Source organism: Panulirus ornatus, chromosome 11 (genome assembly GCF_036320965.1).
Source record: "Panulirus ornatus isolate Po-2019 chromosome 11, ASM3632096v1, whole genome shotgun sequence".
NCBI lineage: Eukaryota > Metazoa > Arthropoda > Malacostraca > Decapoda > Palinuridae > Panulirus > Panulirus ornatus.
The window spans coordinates 3352208-3365351 of NC_092234.1; the positions used below are offsets into that span (position 1 = coordinate 3352208).

Genomic DNA, 13144 nt, shown 5'->3' on the forward strand with positions numbered 1-13144 from the left:
GCAAGAAAAAGTGAAGGGAAATTATAAGGGTGAGGAGCGGGTGTGGGGAAAGGTGGAGTGAACAAAGTGTGGGTGAGAAGGTGAAGATGCGAAATAACAGTTTGATAATGACTAGAATATCTGACATGGCACCAGTCTCCACCAGCTCTTGTGGGTGTAAGCTCTTGGTTCTTGGGTATGATGGGGTGACTCGTGGAAGTCCGATCAAACGTCAAATCATACCCAGGGATCGTGCCGTCCCTCAGAGGTTTTGGGCCGAACTTTAAACTGGGTTCAAATAATAATAATTATTATTACTATTACATTGTTGTTGAGTTATTGAATTGCCTGCAGTCTGAGGCAGAAAATAAGAGATGACATCCAGTAAACAGTGACATTCATGGCAAGCGGGTTTTAACAACCGAAATGGCAAGGTGGTTAATATAGTAATTAACTACCACTGGTCTGTGTGGCCGGGTGGCGATGGGAATGAATAAAGGCAGACAGTATGAATTATGTACACGTGTATATATGTATATGTCTGTGTGTGTATATACATGTATACGTTGAGATGTATAGGTATGTATATTTGCGTGTGTGGACGTGTATGTATATACATGTGTATGTGGGTGGGTTGGGCCATTCTTTAGTCTGTTTCCATGCGCTACCTCGCTAACGCGGGAGACAGCGACAAAGCAAAATAGAAATAAAAAATACAATATATATATATATATATATATTTCTTTCTTTCAAACTATTCGCCATTTCCCGCATTAGCGAGGTAGCGTTAAGAACAGAGGACTGGGCCTTTGAGGGAATACCCTCACCTGGCCCAATTCTCTGTTCCTCCTTTTGGAAAAATAAAAAAAAAAAAACCGAGAGGGGAGGATTTCCAGCCCCCCGCTCCCTCCCCTTTTAGTCGCCTTCTACGACACGCAGGGAATACGTGGGAAGTATTCTTAATCCCCTATCCCCAGGGATATATATATATATATATATATATATATATATATATATATATATATATATATATGATTGTAAAGACGTGTGCGTATGGGAACTTGCATCTGTAAACCCTTTTTTCTAAATCGATCAGTATATCATCCGTTGATGTATTTTCCAGCATTTGTACCCAAGCCGTGCATGGCATAAGAACGCTTAAGGTCAACGTCCCACGGAACGGACCTAGCGGGGAACTAACTGGTCAGCCCCGTGCTGCCTGCAGCTTCCCTCTCGCTTCTCAGAGAACAATAATTTTGGGTGTGTGTGTGTCCGCGTTGTCTGGCGTATGAAGAAAGAACACCATGTCATCGTATAAAAACCAGATATTCCCAGATCTTTACAACTTAGGAGAGTTTACGTAATCGGTAAGTTTTAGGGAGAAAATGTTTAATTATATATATATATATATATATATATATATATATATATATATATATATATATATATATATATATATATATTTAATTATTTATTATACTTTGTCGCTGTCTCCCGCGTTTGCGAGGTAGCGCAAGGAAACAGACGAAAGAAATGGCCCCCCCCCCCCATACACATGTATATACATACGTCCACACACGCAAATATACATACCTACACAGCTTTCCATGGTTTACCCCAGACGCTTCACATGCCTTGATTCAATCCACTGACAGCACGTCAACCCCGGTATACTACATCGCTCCAATTCACTCTATTCCTTGCCCTCCTTTCACCCTCCTGCATGTTCAGGCCCCTATCACACAAAATCTTTTTCACTCCATCTTTCCACCTCCAATTTGGTCTCCCTCTTCTCCTCGTTCCCTCCACCTCCGACACATATATCCTCTTGGTCAATCTTTCCTCACTCATTCTCTCCATGTGCCCAAACCACTTCAAAACACCCTCTTCTGCTCTCTCAACCACGCTCTTTTTATTTCCACACATCTCTCTTACCCTTACGTTACTCACTCGATCAAACCACCTCACACCACACATTGTCCTCAAACATCTCATTTCCAGCACATCCATCCTCCTGCGCACAACTCTATCAAACATACCCATTTTTGCTTTCCGAGATAATGTTCTCGACTTCCACACATTCTTCAAGGCCCCCAGAATTTTCGCCCCCTCCCCCACCCTATGATCCACTTCCGCTTCCATGGTTCCATCCGCTGCCAGATCCACTCCCAGATATCTAAAACACTTCACTTCCTCCAGTTTTTCTCCATTCAAACTCACCTCCCAATTGACTTGACCCTCAACCCTACTGTACCTAATAACCTTGCTCTTATTCACATTTACTCTTAACTTTCTTCTTCCACACACTTTACCAAACTCAGTCACCAGCTTCTGCAGTTTCTCACATGAATCAGCCACCAGCGCTGTATCATCAGCGAACAACAACTGACACTTCCCAAGCTCTCTCATCCCCAACAAACTTCATACTTGCCCCTCTTTCCAAAACTCTTGCATTTACCTCCCTAACAACCCCATTCATAAACAAATTAAACAACCATGGAGACATCACACACCCCTGCCGCAAACCTACATTCACTGAGAACCAATCACTTTCCTCTCTTCCTACACGTACACATGCCTTACATCCTCGATAAAAACTTTTCACTGCTTCTAACAACTTGCCTCCCACACCATATATTCTTAATACCTTCCACAGAGCATCTCTATCAACTCTATCATATGCCTTCTCCAGATCCATAAATGCTACATACAAATCCATTTGCTTTTCTAAGTATTTCTCACATACATTCTTCAAAGCAAACACCTGATCCACGCATCCTCTACCACTTCTGAAACCACACTGCTCTTCCCCAATCTGATGCTCTGTACATGCCTTCACCCTCTCAATCAATACCCTCCCATATAATTTACCAGGAATACTCAACAAACTTATACCTCTGTAATTTGAGCACTCACTCTTATCCCCTTTGCCTTTGTACAATGGCACTATGCACGCATTCCGCCAATCCTCAGGCACCTCACCATGAGTCATACATACATTAAATAACCTTACCAACCAGTCAACAATACAGTCACCCCCTTTTTTAATAAATTCCACTGCAATACCATCCAAACCTGCTGCCTTGCCGGCTTTCATCTTCCGCAAAGCTTTCACTACCTCTTCTCTGTTTACCAAATCATTTTCCCTAACCCTCTCACTTTGCACACCACCTCGACCAAAACACCCTATATCTGCCACTCTATCATCAAACACATTCAACAAACCTTCAAAATACTCACTCCATCTCCTTCTCACATCACCACTACTTGTTATCACCTCCCCATTTGCGCCCTTCACTGAAGTTCCCATTTGCTCCCTTGTCTTACGCACTTTATTTACCTCCTTCCAGAACATCTATATATATATATATATATATATATATATATATATATATATATGTTCATGTTCATGCTACTTGCCATTTCCCGCGGTAGCGAGGTAGCGTTAAGAGAGGACTGAGCCTTTGAGGGAATATCCTCACTTGGCCCCCTTCTCTGTTCCTTCTTTTGGAAAATCAAAAAAGAGAAGGGAGGATTTCCAGCCCCCGCTCCCTTCCCTTTTAGTCGCCTTCTACGACACGCAGGGAATACATGGGAAGTATTCTTTCTCCCCTATCCCTAGGGATAATATATATATATATATATATATATATATATATATATATATATATATGCCAGCCTACGCCATGACGTGTCGCGGATCAGTGACATGTAAACTGAAAATTAGTAAATTAACGTTATGAAGCATTATAAAGAATCGTGTTGGCCACCACTTTGCTGTACTCGCGTACATTTACATGTTTCTACGTCTGCATCTCAGTGCTCCACCGCGCTGACCCGTTATACTATTATCAATTTTACAAACGGACCTGCCCATGTGGCCTGAGGGTGGGTGACGCTGCCGTTGCTCCTTCCTCTTAGAGGAGTGAACGTACCTCGTGGAATGTTCTGTCAGGTGCGTCAAGCATTGGGATACACCTTAAGCTCACTCTGCGCTGGATCTTATTACCTAGTCGTGTGTAATATATATATATATATATATATATATATATATATATATATATATATATATATATATATATATATGTATATTATGCCATTTCCCTCGTTAGCGAGGTAGCGTTAAGAACAGAGGACTGAGCCTTAGAGGGAATATCCTCACTTGGCCCGTTCTGTGTTAATGCTTTTGAAAACGAGAGGAGGATTTCCAGCCCCCCGCTTCCTCCCCTTTTAGTTGCCTTCCACGACAAGCAGGGAATACGTGGGAAGTATTCTTTCTCCCCTATGCCCAAGGATAATGTATATATATATATATATATATATATATATATATATATATATATATATATATATATATATATATATATATATATTGCTGTATTTTTATAATGGTAGTACTATATGCGTTTAACTACGAGCAACAGCTAATAAACAATCTTTTAGAGAATAACAGAAATGAAAACGCTTGGAGGATAAACGGAAAATGATAAAAGCCTGAAGAATAGAATGTGAACAGTAGAAAAAAACGTCAATAACTCTTGCAGTTGTTTGAAAAGAAAAAAAAGGGGGAGCATCTGGCAGAGAGGGATGGGGGAAGAGAGCAATCGCCTGTTAGTACGATAAATTTCCCAAAAATTCCTATACAGACGCACAAGAATATGGTTAAAAAAAATAGTATTTGTATAACAGTATTCAAAAGGAAGGAGTCTCTGTGAGGCACACGAAATATTTTCATTAGTAAGTACTGAAAGGTGTAATAAGGATATCCAATTATCACTTATTAAACAAATACTTGGAGGAAAAAAGTATCAGGGGTAACTAAAGCTTACAGAGAAAAAGAATGTCAACCATCAACACTGGAACTAGTTCAAGTTATTGGGAAGTCTATTAACCATTTAAACAAGGAGCCCGGCGGTGATCATTGAAAAGAACCTTGTATATAATCCACTGGAACCTGAACCCCCTATCCAGAGCCAAGTCCCACAGATCTTCACTTGGTTTCCCCTGACCGCTTCCTGTATCCCTGGTTCAGCCGACTGAGTGACAGCACGTGCTTCTCACCCTAGGTCTATTCCTCGTACATCAACTGACAAAAATTTCTTGTATAACTGTGACTTGTTTTACAAATGGCGTCCAAGCTACGGCGCTTCCTTGTTCATCTGACTTAAATTTCTTGTATCTCCCCTGATGATGTGATTATTATGCGAAAGTGCACTTGGGAATTTATCGTGTTTCATTTCCCCGTGGGTTAGAAGGAAATTATATATATATATATACAAGGAGGCGGAGTCCTGCAACACCGGCTCATATATATATATATATATATATATGAGCCGGTGTTGCAGGACTCCGCCTCCTTGTGATTACACCACGAATGAAAAGTTGCCTTTAGGCAGGGTATGTCGTTATATGATGAAAGGATGTACGGAGTGTCGTCAGACACTTCTTGCACAATATTGTTGCGCAGCCTCGAAATTGCAGGAGCCTCATTAAAGGATTCCCTGGGTTGTAGATACTACCACAACTATTAATATAAAACTACCCTTCCTGCTTCAGCGAGGTAGCTGTAGGAACAAACGGAAAATGGCCTAATTTGCTTACATCCTATCTAACTACTCAGATACAATGCACGGAAACCAACCATTCTCAAGCGAGCCCCAAAGACTACTACCATAGTCTGCGTCGTCGCCAGTTGACGAGAGAGTACATTCTCGCCAAAAGAAACCTTCGCTTCAAAGGAGTTTATACCCCGGTATACCACATCGTTCCAATTCACTCTATTCCTTGCACGCCTTTCACCCCCCCCCCCCCCCCCCCCCCCCTCCTGTATGCTCAGGCCCCGATCGCTCAAAATCTTATTTTTACTCTATCCTTCCACCTTTATATATATATATATATATATATATATATATATATATATATATATATATATATATATATATATATCCCTGGGGATAGGGGAGAAAGAATACTTCCCTCACATTCTCCGCGTGTCGTAGAGGGCGACTAAAGAGGAAGGGAGCTTGGGGCTATAAACCCTCCCCTCTTTGTATTTTAACTTTCTAAAAGGGGGATATATATATATATATATATATATATATATATATATATATATATATATATATATATATATATATATATATCTGGGAGTGGATCTGGCAGCGGATGGAACCATGGAAGCGGAAGTGGATCATAGGGTGGGGGAGGGGGCGAAAATCCTGGGAGCCTTGAAGAATGTGTGGAAGTCGAGAACATTATCTCGGAAAGCAAAAATGGGTATGTTTGAAGGAATAGTGGTTCCAACAATGTTGTATGGTTGCGAGGCGTGGGCTATGGATAGAGTTGTGCGCAGGAGGATGGATGTGCTGGAAATGAGATATTTGAGGACAATGTGTGGTGTGAGGTGGTTTGATCGAGTAAGTAACGTAAGGGTAAGAGAGATGTGTGGAAATAAAAAGAGCGTGGTTGAGAGAGCAGAAGAGGGTGTTTTGAAATGGTTTTGGCACATGGAGAGAATGAGTGAGGAAAGATTGACCAAGAGGATATATGTGTCGGAGGTGGAGGGAACGAGAAGTGGGAGACCAAATTGGAGGTGGAAAGATGGAGTGAAAAAGATTTTGTGTGATCGGGGCCTGAACATGCAAGAGGGTGAAAGGAGGGCAAGGAATAGAGTGAATTGGATCGATGTGGTATACCGGGGTTGACGTGCTGTCAGTGGATTGAATCAGGGCATGTGAAGCGTCTGGGGTAAACCATGGAAAGCTGTGTAGGTATGTATATTTGCGTGTGTGGACGTATGTATATACATGTGTATGGGGGTGGGTTGGGCCATTTCTTTCGTCTGTTTCCTTGCGCTACCTCGCAAAAGCGGGAGACAGCGGCAAATAAATATATATATAAAAAAAAATATATATATATAAGAGGCTAAGAGAGACATCATTTATAGATCCTGTTCAGGGGTGAGGATGAACACCTGCGTTGGCTTAGGACAGACTGCGGCGCTCTGGATGTGAACAATGGTGCTGTAGGTCTCCACAATGCAGCATGTTGAGTCATTCTTCAAGATATGAATTGTTTATGGGAACAAAGGAATGACAATGGGCTAATCCATTTGATAACAGGGTAAGCGAAGTTCAATGCAAGGAGTCATTATTTCCGGTAGATAGATGGTAAAATTGGGAGAAAGCAGTATAAAAATATGGATGGGGAAGACGATTTGTATTTATCGAGTCTCTTTGTAACATCTTACGCAATGATATTACCAAAGGATTTCCCTTGTGTTTTGGATGATGTCATTCCTGTTTCATGGTCAAATTTTTGGTATTTGTATGGGCGAGGATGTCGAGTTAAATCGGGAATTACAGGATGGAAGTACAGAGGGATCTATTACCACTGGGTCATGAGTGTGCATTTATAAGGCTTTTCCAGTGTGAGGCCTCAGAGTGGAAGCAACTCTTGTTAATACGACGCGCGCATCCCACCGGACCTGACTTGCAATTGTGACGGTACTTGGTCAAAGCGGCCTTCACCAAGACTGCTGCTAGCCTGGCCGCCATTAGGACGCGTAGACTAGGCTATGTCCGCCACTAGGCCTTTTTTTTTTTTAATAGGCTGTCCAGTTAAGAGGATGCATGCAGGCAATTATAACCCTGCCAGACCGGCGTTAGGCCAGCTTAATTTACGTAATAGCGCCTCCTCCTGGTATATCTTTTTACCCAAGTAAAACCCTGAAAGCCTTGAACATGACTGCACAACTCTGTTTAGCACGACGGAACGATACTTGAGCACGATGATACTACCACACGGCACGACGGAACGATACTTGAGCACGATGACACTACCAAACGGCACGACGGAACGATACTTGAGCACGATGATACTACCACACGACACGACGGAACGATACTTGAGCACGATGATACTACCACACGACACGACGGAACGATACTTGAGCACGATGATACTACCACACGGCACGACGGAACGATACTTGAGCACGATGATACTACCACACGACACGACGGAACGATACTTGAGCACGATGATACTACCACACGGCACGACGGAACGATACTTGAGCACGATGATACTACCACACGGCACGACGGAACGATACTTGAGCACGATGATACTACCACACGACACGACGGAACGATACTTGAGCACGATGATACTACCACACGGCACGACGGAACGATACTTGAGCACGATGACACTACCACACGGCACGTAGTGATAAGACTTGAGCACGATGATACGACCCTTGAGGAGTTGCGCATCGTTGACATCAGTAGGTAGGTTTAGCTATAGTGGCCTGAGACGGAGGCAGGGTGACGAAACTAGTACAATATGGGATATAATAACCAAACATTATATCACCTTGCCGTCCTGAGGGGGGAAAGAAATACTGGTCTTGCGGCAGATTAAAACATGTTAGGTGTGTTGTTATACGTGATCAAGCCACTGCCCTCGTGAGATGTCTTCTCAAGTCTTATTCCAGGACATGCTACTAACTGCTGCTGCCTCCCATAATTTTCTTGCGGAGTCTGGAAACAAGAGGTTGAGTGTTATAATACCTAATTTCATCTTCAGGCGAAGCTGTGGAGCTTTCTTGCGTCTTTGTCTTTCCATTATACTACACCTTATACATCTTTTAGGGGAAGGAGCTCCAGTTAATTCTTCCTGTATTTTAGTTTTCCTTACACTTTTTTCACCCAGTTTTAGTAGTGCAAAATCCCAATTTCTCACCTTATCTTTTTCTAAATTTCAGTCGTTTTCTAGTGTTCACAACCATACTGTATCCTAGAAATTCTACAAATTAAACACTACAAAGTTTTCTTCTCAAGAGGTGGGAGTCGTGTATAAATGACGATACTTGTTTCTTGTGAGCAACTATTCTGCAATTACAGGGGATATATTCACCTCAGCTACGCTGCTGCTTGTATATCTGGGGTGTTTCTTCCTCTCTCTCTCTCTATCTCCGACAGAAACAAATCAGAAGCCTTTCACTTTATTAATTCTCCAACTGTCGCCTGTCTTGTACTATCACTTTCCAGCCGCCATGATACTGCCTCTCTCTTGATGTTCAAAACATGTTATTACTGCCACCGTTCTCGTGTGGTGTTTGTGTGTTTCCCTGCCACTAAGACTTGGACCCGCCAGTACTTAAGTTATTTAATTTAATCCCAACATCACACTTAATTCCCGCCGTCCAACTCCAATCTTTATAGATCAAGCAATGCCGTCTTTGTCTGGCCATAACCGTTGTAAGGGAGAGTTATTAGGGGGGGGGGGATCAATTGGCGGGAGTTGACCTGGGTAGCTGGGTGTGTCTTGAACAACTTTTTTTGTTTTCGTGTTTTATCAATTCTTTTAGTGATATAGTTTAAGCTAGGATGGGCTTTAAAATTGCTTGGGGACAAATTAAAGTTCTTAGCATTAGCAATTAGGACATTCAATGACGTTGTGTTTGGCATAATCAGCAGAGGGGTATAAAATTACGGGATTTGCAAGATTTATTGGAGTAATAGTTTTCATGACAATGTTTAGCGATCGTATTTTTGTGGTCATCCTTGCGTGCTGAATGACTGTACCGATAACGCGTCTCCGTTAGTTTTACCTGTCTGACTTGTATAGATATATTCCTTGCATTTGACGGCGTAAACACTCCCAGTTGCTGCATGATTTGGCCTATTATTCATTAAGGTCTTACTTATGGTGTTATTGTAATGGAGAGCAACATTACACGCACTGGTTTTTCGAACATGTCTTAGATTAGCTACGTTTGGACAATAGGGCAACACTGAACATTTGGAGATCCTTATTTGTCACAAGAAGCATAAAATGTCTTCCTAGCTTTCCAGTTAGCTTTGTTCACAAACTAATTGGGATAATATAACTTCCAAAAGATACGTCTTATATGACTACAGTCATCTACCAGGCCTCTGGGATCACATATCCTTAGCACTCTTAAAAACATAGGCATAACTAGACATTTTTATGGAAGAATCATGTACTGAGAAATAATGAGTAACTAGAGCTGGTAGGATTCTTGTAGATTTTAAAGGACAAATGATCACATTCTCTATCAACACATCTGGAAAGGGGTTTGCCTTCTTTTTCCCATTCCGTCTTGAATTTGACAGTGGGGTGGATGTTATTTAATTCATTAAAGAAAACATAAGTCTTGGGAGGCTATTTGAACAACGGTGCAACCCTAAGCACTGTGACACAACCAATGAGTACGACGGCACGACCTTTGGGTATATCATCACATTTGACATAACTCTCATACAAGTCAAAAACTATGCCCTCAAACCCAAGGTTCGTACCGTCGTGCTCGGTAGGTTAGGCCGCCAGTCGGAGTGAAAATGTGCGACTCATGTTGAAGGATCACAGACGGCGTGTACGACTAAGCCAGTAGCCATGCGTCATCCCTACCCTGCGAGTTTCGCGTGCCTGATTCATGCCTGTTTTCGACTAGGCTACGTGCTGGTGCTCGCCTTAATTAGGATTAAATGTGATTCACTTGGGTGTTGCACATATTCATATTGCTCATCACCCAAGATACCGGTTGTTGACATTGAAATAAAAAGATGGTTATCATGTTTGAAAAAGTTGACGTGGATTAGTTTAATTGGCTTTTGTGACACCATTACTGTCACTCACCCAACAGCCGTAACGCGATGGAATTTTGTTTCAACAAATAGCAGATAAGATGTTGTGATAGTTAAAGGTCCTCTCATTTTTATTCAACTGAAAAATCAGAATAAACTAATGGAAATGAAGCTAAACAGCACGCTTGGCGTACTTTTAACAGAGTGGCTAAAAAATGGTATGATGTAGATGAATGGTCTAGTCTACAGATACAAATGTGTGAACGTTATATATATATATATATATATATATATATATATATATATATATATATATATATATATATATATAATGCTCACACATTTGTCAACCTTTAATTACATGTAAAATGTCATGATTAATTGCCTTTTCCAATAATTTCTACACGTATGTGATTAGCGTGGGTGGATGTCATGGGTTCTAGACTTCACATACGTGTACGTTCGTTTGAAGGCGGGTCTAGCTGTATAGACCATTGGCTGGTCTTTACGACCCCTATCGATAACTTCATGTGTAGAAAGTTTTTTTTTTTTCTTTCAAGTCCCTCCTTCGAGCTTGTATACCTACAGCAGTATTGTAGGATCCTTGTGTATGACGACCTGGCCTTTCACATAACCCTTAAGGGCCACTATTATACCAGTCGTGCTGTCATTCTAAATATAGGAAGTGCTGTAAGGGTCGTATCATCATCGTTAACTGTTTCAGGATAGTCTTAAATGGTTGGTTATTGGGTTTTCGGCAAATTAACTGCCAGTCGATAAATCTTGAAACACCTTTGGCTTTTCAGGACAAAAGACCACATAGTCTACTGTTTCACATAATGTAAAAATATTGGTAGTGAGTGAAACATTTAATATGAGATTCTTGCCTATCAATAATCCTTTATCGTGTTTTTCAATGAACGAAAAAAATGAATGTTTAAATTTTGCTCCTTTGACAGTCTTTGGAGACATTTTGCTCATTAGAGTGGTGTGAAATTTTGAAATGCAGACATATGCAGAATGAAATCGAGTCACATTGATTGTTCCAATAGTTATCCAGCCTCAGATAGGTTGTAAACGGTTGACCGGAGTGAGGGGTTAGTGGCAAGGGGCTGACTTTACTTGCCTTTATGGTAACCTGCATTCTTGAACACTAACCTTTAATAGTTTCCATGGCTTTAAGTGACATGCGGCCTTATGATATTACACCATGTAACTGGAATTGTACATGGGGCTCGGCGCATATATTGCCATTTGTTTATCTGAGTAAAAACGTATAACCTTTAGCCGCAATGTGGCCGTGATTAATTGATTAGGGAAGGGAATTTTGATCCTTGTTTACACTGTTCATGAGATCGCTGTGATCTGGGTAATTGATACAGCAGTTGCATATAATTCCCTTGTCATGGCTTTGGGAGACACTAGATTTAGTGAAACTGGTTCACAGGTGTGTGTGACATATGCGCCTCAGTGAGACTGGTCTTGAGAAAGTGGCCGTGATTCTCATTTTCTGTCAATAATTTTATCTTCTTGAATATTAACTGAGGCAGTGAAGGCTGTTTTAGTGCTTGGCGCATACTTTTGTTTTACCTGTATTTGCAGCGGACGTACAACATTTTAACACACCGTGAAGTTGGAGAAGGGAAAAGTAGATAAGCTGGAATTAACTGGAATAACACGGAAAAGGAAGAGAGGACAGGTAAAGGATAACGAAGAATTGGTTCAAACGTTAACAGAAGAAAAGCGGGCGGGGAAGTCAATGAAAAGACAGACACAGACGTAAGCGAGGCAGACAAAAACACATCCATTTCCTGACAGGCTCCAGGGATGACGCGTAACCTGCAAGATTTCTTTTACTGAGATCCAGCATATTATTTGTGCTGGTAACCCCCGCCCCCAGTGGGTTGATATTAAATAATGTTACATTTCATAACAGGTATTTCATTACATACTTTACGTAGTTTCATATGGTAAGTTTTACCAACTAGATGCAAAAAAAGTATACAAACAAAATTTCAGGTATGTTAAGTGTGTTGTGACATTTCTTGCGGGGGTTGTTTACATCTATACCTAAAAGGCTCTATTTTTTCTCATTCTAAGACATGGTGTTCAAGTTTATCCAAATCTTTGACCACAAACTTTACAGTTCACATGCTTATAATCTCCAGATAGGCCAAAGCGCCAAAAGTTTTTACAGCTATGCCTATGTGTAGCAGTTACATCATGTAATCTGCAGAATCCGGCTAAAACCCTTGTGGAGCGGAAACTTTTTTTTTTCGTGGAATTACGTAAGTTTCATATTCTTTGCTTGCGTAATTTTGTAACTTAGTTTTCTCTAATTTTTAATATACATTAATGTAGTTAATGCATTATTTATAGTTAATATTGTTTATAAGTAAAACAGTGTTTTCTTGCAAGAGATTTTGTTTACATACATAAAAAGGATATGCTGTTGATTTTCAAAACCTGATTTGATTGTTCTTTTGTTATAGCTGTTTTGGCCACAAGATTTAGTTGTGATCTGGCTGTGTGTTTTGCTAGGTTTATTT

At 40.9% G+C, this 13144-nt stretch overlaps 1 protein-coding gene across 3 annotated transcripts in view; it reads left to right on the forward strand.

Moving 5' to 3' along the window:
* Positions 1-13144, forward strand: part of LOC139751205 (lysosome membrane protein 2-like) — a 73756-nt gene that overhangs the window by 17710 nt on the left and 42902 nt on the right. The window lies entirely within an intron of this gene.